The sequence below is a fragment of the Callospermophilus lateralis genome, chromosome 8 (assembly GCF_048772815.1).
Source record: "Callospermophilus lateralis isolate mCalLat2 chromosome 8, mCalLat2.hap1, whole genome shotgun sequence".
NCBI classification, from domain to species: Eukaryota; Metazoa; Chordata; class Mammalia; order Rodentia; family Sciuridae; genus Callospermophilus; species Callospermophilus lateralis.
Genome location: NC_135312.1, coordinates 95,199,103 through 95,213,435, shown reverse-complemented (window position 1 = coordinate 95,213,435; position 14,333 = coordinate 95,199,103). Strand labels below are relative to the sequence as shown.

At 29.2% G+C, this 14,333-nt stretch overlaps 1 protein-coding gene across 1 annotated transcript in view; it reads right to left on the bottom strand.

Moving 5' to 3' along the window:
• The window catches only part of Stpg2 (sperm tail PG-rich repeat containing 2), a 521,628-nt gene that overhangs the window by 206,261 nt on the left and 301,034 nt on the right, over positions 1 to 14,333 (bottom strand). The window lies entirely within an intron of this gene.

The window sequence follows — 14,333 nt, the reverse complement described above, 5'->3', positions numbered from 1 at the left end:
CATAAAAATCATAATAAAGTATGTATTATAAAATTATTGATTTGAGTCATATGTATGTTATTCTTAGGTTGGTACTCTTAATACATAAAGTTAGGAACAAACAATGTTGAGCCCATTCTTTCTGAATACTTAAAATCATTCAGTTCAGGGTTTTGAAACATAAAGCATAAAATGGTGACATCTAATTAAATGTAACTAAATGTAATACAGCAGCAATTTCCAAGAAGTAGAAAATAATACTTCCACAAGATACATATATATCATTAAAATAACACATAACTCTTTTATTTCCCAAATGTTCATTTACTTTTTCCATGAGGAGGTAGTTTTTTGAGTTTCATTTGGAAATATGAATAGAATTTTTTAAGGCAGAAAGGTGATTTAACAACACTCTTGAAATTTAAACATAATAGGAACCAAGACACAAAGATGAAAATTCAGTGGAAAACTGGATGTAGTGAACACATTGAGTGGAACAGAGTCTAACCCTAAATAAGATTTTTATACATAAAACAATGGGTTTCAAATTGTATTCTATAATGCCCCAAAATTCTTTGAAAGTGACCAGAGCAGGTTTTGCAGGTGAAGCCCAAGTAAAAAGGTTTGAACTACTTTTATTCAAAACATCTCTAGAGTTAATGTTTTCTTGTGTACAACTCATGTAAGATTTAACAAAAGATTTCTAGTAAAAAAAAAACAAAACAATCACACACACACACACACACAAACAAACAAATAACTTTTGAGAATCACTTCCATTGACAGTGGACAGTTCTTAAAAGTTTTAGATGAAAAGAGATTCATGAAGAAAGTATTAGTTTAAGAAGTAAAATCAAGCAGTACTTCATAGGATATGATTTCAAGATGACTAGTTTCAAGAACACTAATAATATATTTACAAACATTGGTAAGAGAATGGAAGAAAACTCAAATTGTCTAAGAGAACAGACATTTAGTATGAATAATGATTCAAAAAGGATAAAAATGAGCAGTGGCTATTAAAAGAGTAATACTGTGACAACCATAAGAAAATGGTACTGTTTAAAAGAATAAAGTACTGTAGGAATATTATGAGTTGGGTTTCAATTATTTTGGAAAAAAATAATAATGACATGATACCCCAAATAGTAATATTCAGAAGACTATTGGAGATTGTTTGAAAAGCTTTGCAGAAAAGATGGTCTGGAAGAAAAGAATGCAGCTAGTTGCTTAGATAACGTTTAAAGTTTCAGTAAATGAAAGAGTAATGAAAGGAAAAAAAACAAATAAATAAAGACTAAAACTTTCAGGGCTATATATAAGAAAGGAGGAGAGAGCGGGCTGGGTTTGTGGCTCAGTGATTAAGCACTTGCCTAGCACATGTGAGACACTAGGTTTGAAACTCAGCACCACATAAAAAAAATAAACAAATAAAATAAAGGCATTGTGTCCATCTACAAATAAAAAATATTTTAAAAAGAAAGAATGAGAGGAGTCAAAGAGGAAGATAAAGCAGTGAATAGAATCTGGCTAGTACAACCTCACTGAAACAAGATATGGAAAATTTAGGTTTTTTTCCATTCATAGTTTAACCAACATTCATTGAGTGACTATCATATTCCAAACCTGGTATTTTGAGAAAGAGTGAGAGGTCTACCAAACTAAATGTTTCAAGAGAAAAGACTTCATAGGAAGACTTTTTTTCACTACAGAGCATATGGAATACAAAATTTCACCACATAATTGTTGCTGCCACATAATTGCAACACCCTATTTTTCAGTCCAAAAATTGGCTTATAACCTTTCATTGCATATTTGTCTCATGGTATAATTCTGAACCTCATGCTGTTAAAAGATAAACAGAACAGTGATGTATTTACCAGTAGCACATGGAAGCACATTTGTCTTTTTACCCACTAGGTGCCTAGAATTCTCAGTGCATGTGCACTGTCAGCATATTTCAAAAAGCCAACTTGAATGGTTTGTTTGGAGCACTGAAGTACCAACAGTAAACACGTCTTTTATAAGTGGCACTGAGGATGCTACATCAGGTAATGAAACTAATGATAGTGGAACAGGATCTTCAGACACAGAAGATTAAATTTTGTAAGTTCATACTTTGTAAAACTATAGTATAGTAAATTTCCTTAAGTGTAATATTTTGGCCAAAATTCACAAATCAATAACAACTAATGTGTTAACTTTTATCTCATATGGGAAAAATCCTTGCTAAACTGTCACAAAGAAATGATGTGCATCAATTTGGACTACCTCATTTTAATGTACATTTAAAAGTATTCCATGCATCTAATCTTGTGCCAAAGACTGTTTCATAATAAATTATATTAAAGTAATACCAGCACAGTTTTAAAAAATAAACTTCACATAATGGTGGCATCCCACTTTTTTTTTTTGCAAAAAAAAAAAGAAAAAAAAAGTTGGCATAATATCTGCAATGATAACATGGTGAAATACATAGGGTATATAACTACAGAATAGTATTGATGAATATAATTAAGGGAAATTCAAGAGACACTATGTGAAGAGAAAATAAAAACTTTGGGCACAGAATATTGATAATGAACACAGTGAAACAACAGAGTAGATATAATGATATTAATGGAATACAAATGAATGCCTCTCTATCTCTCTAAATAGCATGCAATTAAAAGATACCTACTCTAAGAATACATTCCTGTTGCTACATAAAGTCAAAAATATTTTAAAATTAGATGGTTCATATGGATCAACCTAAGGGTTTTGTTTTATTAATATAGAACATTTCAAAATTTTAAATAGAAGATAACATTGACACTATAGTCTAATCTTTCTAATATAAATTAAATTAATGGTTTAGATATACAAAGGTATAAAATCTTTGTAAAAAGCTAATGTGTTTTGATATATCTGTAAATATATTTTTGTGTGTTTATTTATACAAAATATCTTTACAGATAGATTACCATCCACAAATTAATTATGTATGGAAAAATTTATCCATTACTGAGTACCTAGAAAAGACACAAACTGTCATCAGGAACTCAATGTATAATTCCACAGTCAGTTAATTCAAACTTTCAATAATAACTGAAATAATTTATAAAGATTAGTGCAACAGGTAAGTCTGTTATGCAAACACTATTGTAAAAGTAAGTTTCATTTTCAATTGTGAAGAAATATAGTCTACCTTCTGCTCTTCCCAGCATGCTACAGCAACTGATAAATGTGTACATTCATGGCTATAACTTATTAAAACCAAAGAAATTATTCAAATGTTATCATAGTAGAATTTTTTTTTGTATTTGAATTCCTTTGAGGAGCATTAAGTGAAGCAAAACTTCCTTTAATATTCATCTTGGTACATTTTAGCACTTAGCCTGCTTTAAGCTACAGAGTATTTAAAAAGGTTTATTTCACTTAATCTTAAAATATATTTTCAATTACATATTCTACTGCTTATGTGATACAGGTCAAAGACTTACATTGCTTCACCAGCTCTGATTCACAGCTGGATTATGCAGAATCTATCTTCTATTTATATATCAAAATACCAACCTTTTAATCACAGGTCATGGAAGAAGAAAACTTCTCATTCTAAACCAAGCACCTATGAAAAGTCTGCCTGAATCATGACTAGTATATAATAGGAAACTCAAGAGCAGGTGATTCTTATAATTACATCTTTTCCAGCCCTATGCCAACTCAGTCTTTATGAAATGTCAACCAATACTACAGGGCAAAAACGGAAGGTAACAGGAACAATGAGTAATTTAAAATAAAAATCTATGCTCCTGGCCCTTCAATATGACCACTTTGGTACAATATAGTGGACTCTAAAATAACTTCTATAAAACTTCAAAATCTCAAATTTAAAAAAAAAAATCACTGTCATCATGAGCTAAGATTTTTAAATCATGCATTCATTATACTTATGAATACTGAGCTCACTTTTCATGTGATGGTGACAGAAATTGACTGAAAGTGAATATTCCATATGTGACTGTCTATGAATTAAAAAACATTTAGAAAATTGTTGAAATGGCATGGCTTTGAAATGCTATGTAAATAGATTAAATTCTTATAGGACACATTTTCTCTCACTGATTTTATTTTTCAGCTTTACAAATAAAGTAACAGCAAAGACAAAAGGTTAATATACAAAGAAGTGTTACAAAAGTCAGAGACTTTAGATTAAAGGTCTTCTACTGCTTCTAAGACTAGGTTTGATTAAATGGAACTTCAGATTATGACCACTGATTTACAGAGTCTATGAAATTGAGATTGTAGGTAATAAGAAAAAAATAAATTCCAATATTGCATAATTTTTAAATAATTTTTTAATATATTTACCATCCCATTAACTTATCTGTCAAAAACCAAAATGATATATTTTAAATAATAAAAAACTTTAACTCCTTCTTTAACTATTTAAGAATGATATCTTAAAGTTACTACAGAATATCCAGGAATTGTTACCAATACCATCCTTAAGAAATGGAATATTATAATACATTCTAAACCAAGCAGACTGAGAAATGCAACTGTTGAAGTCTATCTAATTCATGCACTTGTTAAGATGTGTGTTTCTAGCATTGATTCAGCAATAAGGCTGTTCCCACATACTTGATCTGAATTTCTGCAGAACATTAAATAATTATTTAAGTTACTTGCTTCTCAATGGTTTCTGGGAAACTTAGATCTAGTCATATATTTTATAGAGTATCATACAGTGTTAACAATTCAAATAAGTTCTAAAGTTACACAATTATCTGTGTAATATCTTAGTCCAACTACTGTAACTGACTGACTGTGTTCTAATTCTACAGTTACCTGGGATGGCCACAGTGCTTCAATTTATGGATATATGTTCCAATGTGTAAGGTGAAACAACCTAGTTTCTAGATAGATGATGAATAAAAATAAAATCAAAGCACTAAAACAAAACAAAACAAAAATCATATATACAAAATCACATACATTTGACTTGACATAATTATCTCTTCAGATAGCAATGTCTGTTTATCTGTGTAGTTTTAAGTACATAATTATCAAAAATGTGCATCCATAGCCCTGTCAATGAAGTCTTTTAACTCTTTGAACTGCTGCTATAAAAAGATAATTTTACTCTCTAATAACATGAGTGTATTATAAGTAAATTTGAATGAATCTCACTAGTCTTAAAAATGTAGGTATAACATGGTTTTATATAAATTATAAAAGAACTACTAGAAGAATAATAACCTAAAACCAATTTGTATTACAGTATAAAAATAAGCAACACATGAATGATTTTTATAAATGAATGAACAAAGTTATCAAATAAGCTAAAACTGTCTTCAAATCAAATAAAATCACACAATTAGCTTGAAATATCAGTAGAAAATTTTTATTTCATAACTGAAATATCACTTCAGTTTTATATTCTATTATTTACATTTTATAATTTTGAACCTGTATGCCAAGAAAATTATTTAAACAAAAAACTCAAATAAGTCCCAATACACATTCAAAGTTCTCTTAGATCACCATCATTATTTTAGCACTCATTTCAGACTCAATTAATAAAGCATTCCTTTACAGGCACTTATCTCTGGAAATATTATATGTAAAAATCAGGGTGATGATATATGTCTTTGTAAGACAGTCATATCACAGATCAAGCTACCTAATAGAAATACTTAATTTATTTTTAAATAATCAAAACGTTTGATTAATATTAAATCAAACTAAATTTTTTAAGAAAGTTACAGTAAATGAGCTATAATTTAAAGCAAATATTAAAGTAAATGACTAATTTTTACTATTTAAATTATGACTACTTGACATTTCTCAACTTGCTAAAAAACTGTAATCTCCCAAGTATGTTTGGATTTGAATATGCTGCTACCATCTTTATTTGAATAACCTTGACAGAATAAAGCTAGACTTACAGAGTTTACAGTTAATCTGAAAAAAGAGCCTATATAATTTATTTAGTGATAAGCCAAGGTTAAGATATCATCTCTAACTTAAATTAACAGATTCTGCATCTTAAAACAAATACATTTTATAAATGAAAGAATTTATTTTTATACTTTGGTATGGTTTTCATAATTTGATGTCATCGTTTACTAGATGTTTGCATTTATCAGAGATTAAAGAATAGGTTAACCACTGAATATCTTAGCAAGCTTTGTGTTTCTTTTTTTAACATTTTTTAAATTTCTTAATTTTTTAATTAGTGATACATGAAAATAGAATGCATTTATGCACTTTATATATCACAAATAGATAGGGTATAATTTCTCATTTTTCTGATTGTACATGTTGTAGAATCACACTGGTCATGCAGTAATATATGTACATAAGGTAATAATGTCTGTTTCATTCTTCTATTCTTCCTGTCCCCATATACCCTCCCTTCCCTTCATTCTCCTCTACTTAATTTAAGGTAACTCTATTTAATAGACCTAAATCTATTTACACATATAAATCTAAGATTTTTTCTTTCACTCTAACTGTGCTTTCTTTTTACTCTGATCCTATGGACATATAATGTAAATATTTTCTAATACTGTTATCATGAATACTTGGAATAATATACAACAGACTATGAATTCAGAAGGATTCCTCTCTTTCAAGGCTTCTCATAGTCTACCACTGGTTAAGTTTAACCAACACTAATAAGATTGAATTTTTTTATATTAATGACTACTTGCAAATAGTTAAGGACATCTGGCTTCATAGAGCTCCTTCATTACCCTTAAATAACTTTGAACATGTTAGTCTCTGACCTCTGTCTGTGTTACATGGTTTGAAATGTAAGGGGAAAAAAGAAGATTATATGTACCACCACATATTTCAAACTAATCTTCTTTCAAGTATGACTTATGAGCCAAAGGCATCAGAATCATCCCAATAAGTATTAAGATGTAGATTCTTTAGGTTCATGCCAAAATTAATAAATAATATTCTCTGAAAATTGGACCAAAAAATACAAGTTCAATAAAACTCATTGCTTTAGACTTCTAAACTACAAAAATTTAGTATGTTGCTATTCTCAAGTATATTTAAATATTAAATTCTTTTTTCTTTTCTAATAATTTCAAGAACTAGTAATCCTAAAATACTTGATGAGACTGTAATTTAATCTGGAATGTTATCAGAAACTCTCATGTCTCTGTGCCTACCTATCACAACAACAAATGCTGAAATGAGATGAATCCTGGAAGAGTCAATTTAAGAATCACCTTGAATTCATTCATGTAATTTTAAACGTGTTAGCCCTTCCTCTTTCATTGTAAATTATTTTTAGTAATAGGTGATATAGCACAAATGTTTTCAAATATGTGTAGAACAATGGTTACTTGAGAAGAAAGACTAATTAATGGGAGATTGGTATAAGATAAGAAAGAGACTTACTTTTTAGTGTATATCCTTTAATATAGTATAAATTTTGTCCTATTTTAATCTTGGACCAATTTTATAAAACTTATTTCATGATCATGGAAGATGTAAATTTTTCAAGAACATACATATTTTCCAGACTAAATCTCAAACTTAAATTTAAATTCAAGCTTTCTTTTCACTATACATGTGATATGACCTTGATAAATTCTCTAAACCTAGTTAAGCTTTAGTTTCCTCCTTTGAAAAGAGGAATAAAATAGCCTAGAGAAGTTAAGCAAGTTTGCTAAGTTACATAATAAGGAAAAAAAATCATTCAAGTGTTTTTAATCCTTGAAACATCCCTAAAATGAGGATGGTGGAAATGATTATTTAAATTTTACAGGAAACTAAGTTTTTAAATAGCAGAGTTTTGACTGTGATTTTTAACAGCACTTTTCACTAATTCACAGTGCCATTTAATCTTTACCACCTCCAAAAAAATCAAATACACCAAACAAATATCAGATTAATTAAATGAGAATATTAGGATTCTATCTGAACATGACATTTCCCTAACAGGTAAATTGGGTATAGGAGGTGGAATAGACTGAAGTCTAGTTGATAAATTCAGGGATTTTGTCCCTAGATTATTAACTCATTAGCATAACCAAAAGTAGATTTAATTTTTCTTTTAAATCTATGTTCTAAGTGATAATAAATATAAACACATATAAGGGAAACACATATGTTACAATCATAAAAATCAAGGTATCTTCAAGTCTCCATATTGCTATACTGTTAGGTGTCAAGGTTTTTGCACACTGCTACTTCCTAAGCTTGTTCTAAAAAACTATTTTTTTAAAAAAAATCTAAGCTTAAATGTTATTTTCTTAGAATATAATAGTCTAGAATACAATAGTACTACATCCCATCTTCTGGTGGAGGCTGCCTCTCTGTGGCAGAATGCAATGTGTCATGTTCTCTAAGGTATAATTTTCTCTTTTTTTTTTTTTTTTTTTTTACTAGAAAAGATCTGCATGAAACTAAAAATATATAGATTTAAATACACTATTTTTACTGCTTCTTTCAGGATCTGTTTTTTGCTTCATGTTTAAAGAGATCTTGGGACCCCAAGGAACAGCCTCACTGACTTAGGTAAAAACAATATTCTTTCTGTAAGTAACGGAAATAAAGCAAAATAGAATTGCTCAAATAAAATGGTCATGTGCGCTGTCTGTTTTGAAAACTGAAGCCATTATTCACTTTACACTGAGTGACCTCTGCTGGTCAGAAAGATACAATTAATAGACTGCACACCTACCAAGAAGCAGTTGTGACCTTAATTTCTGAATTACTCATTTATATGTGTGTCATAAGATGATGCCTGTTATTCATTTACTGCAGAATAATACAGGAATACACATTTCAGGGAATAAAAGTCAAGAAGCAAATATCAAATTAACATCTTTAAAAAATAAGTTAATATTGTTCTCCACTAATAACCAATTTTAGTTGAAATGAATGTGGGCACTAATAACCAATTTTAGTTGAAATGAATGTGGGCATTATTATAATATTATCTTATTATAATAATTACCTAGGAAGGAAATATATTTTATAATAAAACATTTTATTATTTTAAATATTTTTAACCATGTAACAAATGGAAGATTAGCATTGGTATACTTTTAACTAAAAGGAACAAATCTCTCCATCATAACCATGTGACTTGTTATGTCTCATAAATAAAGGATTTATTTAATTAAGCAATATAGTCACAAATCTGACATTTACTTTCTCTAAAATGGAATATGCTTCCTTATCAGAAACAGTAAGAACTAATTAGGACAAGATACCCAGAGGGTGATAGTAAACCTTTTAATAACCAACATCAAGATGTATTTTTTTTAAGCAGATGTATACCAAAAAGCATGAGATAACTGCAGATTCCTTCTCTTTATGATTTTACTAGAAATAAAGACTTTGACTTGAAATACACCAATAAAAATATTAAAGTTGTCTACAAACATATTATAAACCCTGATTGCTAATTATTGCAAAATCTTCTTCCCCTCTTTTTTTTTAAACAATGTGGTGAGGGAGGGTCATATTTGTTCTTTGATTCAGCAAATGCTGAAATCTATTTATATGCAAATAAGATATCCATTATTAGTATGAGAAGAGACTTGTGCATAAAGGGAGAAATAAATTATCACTAGAAGCCATTAATGAAATCTATTTCAAAACATAACATTTTACAAGAGCCCTCACTCATGTAATATTTGTTTAAGTCTCCAGGGGAAATAGTGAGTTCTACACTTAGATGAAACCTGATACTAAATTATTTCCCATGCCAATTTGTTTTATAAAATGCATTTATCCTTTCCTTAGAAATGATAAATGTAATTCCAGTGAGTCTTTTTAGAGAACTTTATCATTGAAATCCAAGTCCTCTGTGTTTTTTCCCTAATTGCCAGACTTTGAGGAGGAGGTATTTTTGTTCTGTTACAATTGTTATTTCTTGGGATCTAAAATATCAACCGTTTTTATACTTTAATAATAATGTACAAATAGGTGAGTTTTAAGAAAAAGCATGAGCCTTTCTGATATAAGATGGATATCCATGAGAAGAATAAAGTAAGCCATAATCAATAGATCTATAAAGTAATTTCTAATGCCTTATCCATTTTCTTTTTGAGTTTCTTGCTTTGTTCTTTAGTTCATAAATTCTTTGTTTGACCATATTTGAACTTATTTTTCTGAAGATAATTCTTCTTTCTGACATCTGCTTATCTTTGCAGATGTCCAATGCTGAACTGAAATCCCTCATTCTGATAAAATCAAGATCATTCTTATTTTGTCTTATGGTGTTTACTTTTGAGATTTTTAGTAAGAAGTCTTCCTTCACTTCTTAGATTGCAATGACATTCTCTAAGATTTTTTCCCTATTATATTTATAGTTTTAACTTTTTATTTATGTGTTTCATCCATCTGTATTCCATCTTTGTATATGGTATTTTGTAAAGAACTAATCTTACCTTCTTCAGTAAGTGTGTCAGTGTTCCCGGTATGTCCTACTAAATAATTTTTCTTTACCCACTGATTCATGATGACATATTTACAATAAATTATCTACATATATGCATGCATCTATCTCTGAGGATATTATTTCTGTTTCATAATTCATTTGTCTTGCTTTTGTGTCAAGCAATTATTTTATTATTTATATAAAAATGATTTTATCAATATAGATTTGTTATGTGTTTTAGTAAATGATATAAGAATTCCTTCCCTTCATAACTCTTCTTTTTCTTAGCTTTTCACATACCTTTATCCTTACATACATTGGAGTGTGTTTATCAATTTCTTCAAAAAGTCCAGGGGAATCTTATGTGCAATTATATTTATACATTAAGACAGAGAAAATTGAAATCTTTATTAAATTATATCCTATTCAAAAGTGTAGGATATTCTTCAATTAAACAGATCATTATTTATGTCCATTAATAGAATCTAGTTAATTTCTAGAAACTATTCCAGCAAATTGTGAAGAGTATTCTAATTACTTCTAGTGGTTTCTGGGATTTATAAAAAAAATTTATTAAAACTGAGTGTGGTGGTGCGCAACTGTGATCCCAGCGGTTTGAGGACTGAGGCAGAAGGATAGGGAGTTCAAAACAATGTCGTGAGGCCCTAAGCAACTCAGCGAGGCCTGCATTCAGTTCCCATTACAAAAAAAAAAAAAAAAAAAAAAAAAGGCTATAAAATGATATAATCTTCAATTTAAGGTAGTTTTAACTCTTTTCTTCCCATCTTGAATTTTCTTTTGCATTCTTAAGGTACACTATCCTTAGGTATTGATATGAACAACCTACTTAGTTGAGAAGGTATGGTAATTGTGGGTATCTTCCTTCCTTTAAGAAAAATTGTGTAGGTCTTAGGCTTATAGCCTTTGGCAAGTTTAGAAACTTGTGTTCACAGTTTTCTTGAGTTTTTTTTTTTTTGTGTGTGTGTGTGTGTGCTTTTATCACAAATAAATTAATGTAATTAAAAGATTGTCTGTAGTTATTTATTAAAGTCCTTCCTTAAAACGGACAGTACAGAAAAACAAAAACACGGTAGAATGTGCTGCTAGCCAAAGTGTTCTTTACTCTAACCTGTTGGTTCATCTTTTCCCTTAGGAGATTAAGCAGTTTGGGATGCAACATTCTTCTACCTATCATTCCTCACTATGCTTCATGCTGGCTCTTCAGAAGAAAGAGAATAGGGAAGTGAGGATAAGGAATTATGGCAGAAAGACAAACAGGTACGTATTTCTCCTAAAGCAAAGTCCACAAATCAATATATCCTTGCCTCTGCTAACCAACATAGATTTGCAAGTCAAAACTGTTTTTCAACAAGGTGACAAAAATTTCGTGTTTTGCAAGATGAAAAAGTTTCTATGGGGAGATGATGATAATGATAGCTCATGATATGAATGTATTTAATGCCACTGAATTGCATGGTTTAAAATGGCTAAGATAGTAAACTTTATATTATGTGTATTTTACCACACTTTTTTAGAAGATAATTTTAAGTTATAGATAACTGAATAAGAACACAATGGTGCATATATGATACTAATAAAAGTGCAGAAAAATTTTGGGTAGGGGCTGTGGCTCAGCAGTAGCGAACTTCCCTGGCATGCATGAGGCACTGGGTTCAATTCTCACCACCACACATAAATAAATAAAATAAAGATCTATCAACAACTAAAAAAAAATTAATACATAAAAATCTAAACAACTGGTTCCGTTAGTTACAGAAGAGAAAATACAAATGATATTCTATGCCATTAATATTCTACTTTGAGAAAATAAAATGTCATGACTCTGAAGCCACAGAAAGAAAATTAATACTTGCATTCTACTTGCCTCACCATTGAGTAATTTCAAATGTTTGGTAGTTTGAAGAAATAAGGCAAAAAACAATCTATTGCTTTTTTCGAAATTCCTCTATACATTTTGGTTTGTTACTGTATGAATGTATCATATACACACACACCACAATATATACATGTTGAAATGTATACAATACAACCAAGTTCCCAGATGCCTCCTCCAACTTATTCCTTTCATTCAATCTGCTATGATGTTTCTTGTTTGGAAGAAAATTGTAAAAAAAACATGCATACTGAAAATGAAATCCTAGTTATATGCTATTTTAGTCTTTGTGGTTGGTTTCTAAAACTGAATTTTAAAGAGATAGAAACAGTTTTGAAAATAAGGGATATGCTTTGAACTGAAATATCTGAGTCTTTAAATGTATTCAAAATTCATAGAGGCATCAGAAAGAGTGGGTGAAAATTAGATACATAATTATTCATAGTTTAATATCTATAGTAATATATCATTAAAAAGGTAAAATTATATATATTTTAGTCATATACTATGTGTGTGCATATATATTCCTTGAAAATAATAACATCACTTCATGATTACAAATTAACTTTATATTTACCTTTTTATTTATATTTCTCAATAAAACTATTTAAAAATTAAAATAAACTGTCATTTATATTTAATCATTTATATGATCATGTATACTTAATTTTTCAGCATGAGTTTTGTTGTAATTCAATAAAATGTTTGCTATATAAATAGTCTAAAGACAGGTGAAGATGGCAATGCCAATCATTTATCAGACACAACTTCAATCAAGTCTTTCTAAGCCCTGAAGCATTATTCCCCCAGGTCTTTGCTACAGATGAAGATTTTCACAGAATGTTAGTTGCTATCAAAAATGGTAAAGTGTTCTGTGGTCAGATAAATTTAGATTAAATATGGTTAAAAATAAGTTTCTTCACTGTAGTTCATATAAGAATCTCTGATATGGTAATTCATACATAAAGAACAAGTACACTGGTGTGAATTTCCAAGACTTTTGATCATGGACTGCTTTTCTTTCTGCTTTTTGATGTTTTTTTGTTTTTGTCTTTGTTTTTTGTTTGTTTCTTTTTTAACAATCTTCTAAAAAAAACTAGGATTTGTGTAAAAAAACTTTAGGAATTATTGATTCCAGGAAAGGCACATAAGTTACTCAATTTCTAGTGTTATTTTCAACATAGCAATTCTAAAATTTAAATTAAAGTCTTAGTTATAATACTGGTAAAAAGCTCAAATACAAAGTAAATTAAAGCCAAATACTTCACATCAAACAGCCATTTATATAATTTTTGGTTTGGGATATTATGAAACTATATATTCTTTAATTTGTAGCATTAATCATTTTAGCAACTGCATATTATCTAGTCAAACAGTAGCTTCATCAGTTCAGCATGTAATATCTTCAGGTGACCATAAAATATGAACCAAAAAAAATTTCATCAGTAGTGAATAGTATTATCTATAGTTGGTCACAGCTGCAACGACCTTATTCCTTTATATTCTCTTCAGTCTATCTTCTAATAAAAAAAAAATCTCAACAGCACAGTATCTGTGATAAGTGTGAAACTCTCATGATAAAATACTAAAGGCAAATATGGGTAATCAGAAAAATGAAATACATGAAAAGTATGTCCAGAAGTTCATTTAATTCTAAATAGTGGTTTATAAAGATCTTTTATAACATTAATGACATTTTTTAATGCTTTGGGTATTTTTAAAATTTCTAATGAGGCAAGAAATAAAATTCTTCTAAATAAGTGAAAATTATTTGCTTTTAGGTTGAAAGAAAATCTGCTCATAAGAAATATTATTCTGAAGTTTTCTTTCTTTGATGTGTCTTTGCCTGGTTTTGGGATCAGGGTAATATTGGCCTCATAGAATGAGTTTGGAAGTGCTGCCTCTTTTTCTATTTCCTGAAATAAATTGTAGAGTATTGGTATTAGTTCTTCTTTAAAGGTCTTGTAGAACTCAGCTGTGTATCCATCTGGTCCTGGGATTTTCTTGGTTGGTAAGCTTCTGATGGCATCTACTATTTCATCACTCAAGATTAGTCTGTTTAAG